The following is a 4,829-nucleotide window of genomic DNA, read 5'->3' as shown; positions in this document are numbered from 1 at the left end:
ACAAGGATTTCCTTGTTACTAGAGGAGGACAGGAAGAGTCACCTACCTCAGCACAATTAGAAAAAACGCCACTAACACATTCAGCACACTCAGCCACTTTCGGTTAATTTATTCAACATGGCCCTGCCTCCCACACATCCTGGTTACTTTAGACTTCGTCCACAGGTTCTTTAAAGGAGGTATGAAAAAGAAAAAGTAAGGGGGCCGGCCCCATGGCATAGTGGTTAAGTGTGCATGCTCCGCTGCTGGCGGCCCGGGTTCAGATCCCGGACGCGCACTGAGGCGCTGCTTGTCAGGCCATGCTGTGGCGGTGTCCCATATAAAGTGGAGGAAGACGGGCACAGATGTTAGCCCAGGGCCAGTCTTCCTCAGCAAAAAGAGGAGGATTGGCATAGATGTTACCTCAGGGCTGATCTTCCTCACAAAAAAAAAAAAGAAAAAAGTAAGATCAAAGTTCTATTGAGACAATTATCCTGGATATGCTCTGTAATTAGTAATTTATGCCCCACACAGATAATCTTAGAAATCCTGATTATGGCAGACACCAAAGGCCACATAGTATATGATTCCATTTATACAAAATATCCAGAATAGGTATATCCAGAAAGGCATAAAGTGGATTGGTGGTTGCTCAGGGGCTGGGGGGAATAGAGAGTGACTGCTTAATGGATATGAGGTTTTCTTTTGGAGTGACAACAAAGTTTTGTTTTTTTGCTGAGGAAGATTAGCCCTGAGCTAACATCTGTGCCAATCTTCCTCTGTTTTGTATGTGGGTTGCTGCTACAGCATGGCTGATGAGCAGTGTAGGTCCACACCCAGGATCTGAACCCACGAACCTGGGCCGCCAAAACAGAGCATGCCGAACTTAACCACTATGCCTCGGGCTGTCCCATAACAAAGTTTTGGAAGTAGATTGAGGTGATAGTTGTGCAACAATGAATGTTCTTTTTTTTTTTTTTTTTTTGTGAGGAAGATCAGCCCTGAGCTAACATCCATGCTAATCCTCCTCTTTTTGCTGAGGAAGACGGGCTCTGAGCTAACATCTATTGCCAATCCTCCTCCTATTTTTCCCCCAAAGCCCCAGTAGATAGTTGTATGTCATAGCTGCACATCTTTCTAGTTGCTGTATGTGGGACGCGGCCTCAGCATGGCCGGAGAAGCAGTGCGTCGGTGCACGCCCGGGATCCGAACCCGGCCGCCAGTAGTGGAGCGCGAGCACTTAACCACCAAGCCACGGGACCGGCCCAACAATGAATGTTCTAATGTCACTGAATTGTATGTGAATTTAACCTCAATTTAAAAGAAAATGCTGATTAATTCAGAGACTTCAAGGGACTGAACAGTCAGGAAAAGGTTGAACGTGATGACTGGGGTATTCTCTCTTAGATATTAGTATGTACAAGCAGAGGAGAAAGTCCATAAGTAAGGGAAGCAAAGGTAACGTGAGCCCTGGGACAGAGGAGAGGGAAGAATAGACATGAGAATGGGAGGAAAGAACCAGACGTAAATGGGAAATTCACTTGACCTAAACTTAGGGAGCAGGTGCTTACGGGGAACTGAAGGCTATGGGCAGGGCTGTACAAAATTAAGGGCCACTATGTCCCGAACAGGAGGAAACACAATAAATTTGTGGTATAAATTAAAGTGTTACTTTATCTTCAGTCAAAAAACAAAACCTGAGGAAAAAGCAAGAAAATATATGCCATTGTAGAAGGCAAAAGGTGTTATTCAAAACAGAAAGAAATAAGCTGAGTGATAAGTGACTCTAATCTCATTGAAGGAAGAGACTGTGTCTTACTCAACTTTGAGTTCCCAGCACTGTGCGAGTCACAGATATTCAAAAGTTGTTGGGGCCAGCCTGTGGTGCAGTGGTTAAGTTTTCATGTTCCGCTTCGGCAGCCTGGGGTTCACCAGTTCGGATCCTGGGCACGGACCTACTCACCGCTCATTAAGCCATGCTGAGGCAGCGTCCCAGATAGAAGAGCTACAACTCTACAACTATGATACACAACTAGGTACCAGGGCTTTGGGGAGGAAAAAAAAAAAGGGGGGAAATGGGCAACAGATGTTAGCTCATGGCCAATTTTCCTCAAAAAAAAAAAAGTTAAATATAAAAAGAAAAAAAAGATGTAATTTTTTTCCTTTAAGTACACTATATTTTTTATTCCAGTTTTTCTAAAGTCTAGATTCCCTTATAAACCTTCTTTGGCAAATAAGTAGGCTACTTTTGATTTCTATACACCTTGTAATTGAATGAACATTAGCATAAGTTGTAGAACTCCCGAGTTCAGGCATGGTTCTTTTTTTTTAGGCATGGTTCTGCCATGCTAAACTTAATGAAGTTAGCCAGATCTCTTCACTTCTCTAAACCTGCTCCTTGTCTGAAAAATAGGAACCATAATCCCTCTGCTGCCCCCTTACAAGGTTGCTTCTCAAGTGAAATATGTTTGTAAAAAACCACCTAGTAAGAAAACTTACAAAGTAAATTTAGTTCAGTCCTGGCCCAGCAGGGGACACCATCATGGGAGTCGGCATCTGCCACAACAAGGATGGAAAGGTTCAAGCCCGGCCCAAGGATCCCAAGAGCCGGCACACCTACCAAAGGCTATTGGTCGAGCTGTACAAGTTTCTGGCCAGACTCACCAACTCCACCTTCCACCAAGTTGTGCTGAAGAGGTGTTAATTAGTTGCACCAACCCATCGCTTCTGTCTGTCTCCTGGACGATCTGGAAGACGGAGCTTCCTGGCGGAGAAGATCAAACAACTGTGGTTGTAGGGGCTATAATGGGTGATGTGCGTCCTTGAGGTGCCCAAACAAAGTGAGTGTGCTTCGGGTGAGCAGGGCTGGAGGCGAGAGCCTTACCTTAGACCAGCTCGCCCTGGACTCCCCCCAGAGCTGTGGCACCACCCTCCTCTCCAGTCCTCAGGAGGGCTGAGAGGTGTACAGGCATTTGGGCAAGGCCCTGGGAGCACTGCACAGCCACGCCAAACCCTCCATGTGCTGCAGGGGCCGCAAGTTTGAGTGCGCTGGAGGCCGACGGGCCAGCCATGGCTACAAAAATTAACCCAGATCCTGCCCTGTTATTAAAAAGATTTTTGGGCTGGCCCTGTGGCGTAGCGGTTACGAGCGTGCGCTCCACTGCTGGCGGCCCAGGTTCGGATCCCAGGCAGCGCTGATGCACTGCTTGTCAGGCCATGCCGTGGCAGCATCCCACGTAAAGTGGAGGAAGATGGGCACAGATATTAGCGCAGAGCCAGTCTTCCTCAGCAAAAAGAGGAGGATTGGCATGGATGTTAGCTCAGGATGGATCTTCCTTACCAAAAAAAAAAAAAATGATTTTTGTATCCTGGAAAAAAGTTAAATTAACAGTAGAAACCTTAAACTGTGGAGACACTAGTATTGGTGGCATTCTAGACCCTTAGCAGACTTCCACACCTCACTACTCGCTGGCTAACCAGCAAGGGTCATCTCTTTGTGTTGACAAGGGAAAGAACAGACGAGTCAACCTACTCAAGAACAGTTAACCAATCAGCTTAAATAGAAAAAAAGTGCTATAGCTTTATTAAATATATAATAGTCTTACAGGTGCTAAACTTTTTGAATACATGATCTTGTTAATTCTCAGAACTACTTGAAAGGCAGATGTATTGCCATCAATTTACTTTCTTCAGCTGAGAAGTTATTCGCTTAGGCTCACACAACTAGTGAGACCTATGTCAGGACTAGCCCTGAAACAAATACCAATTCTTTTATATTAAAATGAACAGGATGATATAAATGTACCTTTTATTATACCTAGAACCATAAATTTAGTAATGTACTCCATAAAGCTACACAGTACAGGTGTGTGGCTAGGTAAACACACAGAAGAAAGGAAAAAGGAGAGGACAGAGAAAAACAACAGAGAGAAAAGAACTGCAGGACCCTTGGGTTAGGAAAAAAACTAGAACCTTACTGAAAGTGATTGGACAAATTGAAAAAAAAATAATAAAAACCACTATCAGCTATTTAAAAAAAATTGAGGGTTTGAGGTGAAGTGAAGCTCAATTTGTCAACAGGAAGCGATGGGCTCTGCACCTCTATTTATATAAACAACATTTGCTTTTTCCATCTTTGGTTCTGCCCAGAAGTAGTCGTCTGACTGCTGCTTTTGCCTCTGCTTGACTGGTTTTTAGAAAAAAAAAGTGTGGCCACCTGTTCCTCCCTCCACCACAGAGGAACTCAACAAGTCACTTTCTCTGATGTTTGGTTAGTGAAAATGCTAAAAGACACAACAATTTCAATTTTTATTGGAGTGTTGTATTTTTAACCAAATCTTTGCTTCGCTGAGTGGACAAACCTATACGGACGGTCCCGCCTCCCCTCCACTGTGCTCCTGATGTCCCGCCATTCCACACTGTAAGTTTCCAGATCTCTCAGGTCCTCTTAACCACACTTCCGGAATTCCCTTCTCCCGTACAGATCTCTCTATTCCCACCTTCTAGCCTCCTGGTTCCCCTGCCCTCATGTCAACCTGTTGTTACTCTCCCATCTCCGTGTGCCCCTTGTCTGGTGCTCTTCTCTCTTTTCTGTTTCTTCTCAGATTTATTCCTTCGCTGTACTAGTTACTTCAGTACAGAAGGAAGGGGAACCTTAGAGGTTGCAAGTTGCTTGCACCGTCTGACGAGGTGTAAAGTATTTGGTTAAACATCCAACTTTTGCCACAAGCACCCTGAAGCGCAGGAGGGAGGAGCTTGTGGCTAGCAACATATATTGCTTGATGTCATCAAAGGTAAGGCCCAGAAGTGGGTAGACCAGCTGGCCTTTGCACCTTCTGCCTGTGAGTCAA

General features: G+C 44.9%; 1 pseudogene; it reads left to right on the top strand.

Annotated features, from left to right (window-relative positions):
• Positions 1–2,521: 2,521 nt before the first annotated feature.
• LOC147914823 (large ribosomal subunit protein eL18 pseudogene) lies at positions 2,522–3,065 on the top strand (annotated as a pseudogene).
• The last annotated feature ends 1,764 nt before the right edge of the window (positions 3,066–4,829 follow it).

This window comes from Ceratotherium simum, chromosome 17, assembly GCF_057802395.1.
Source record: "Ceratotherium simum simum isolate JZ-2026a chromosome 17, ASM5780239v1, whole genome shotgun sequence".
Lineage (NCBI taxonomy): Eukaryota > Metazoa > Chordata > Mammalia > Perissodactyla > Rhinocerotidae > Ceratotherium > Ceratotherium simum.
The sequence above is the reverse complement of the archived record's forward strand: the minus strand, read 5'-3'. Positions and strand labels throughout refer to the sequence as shown.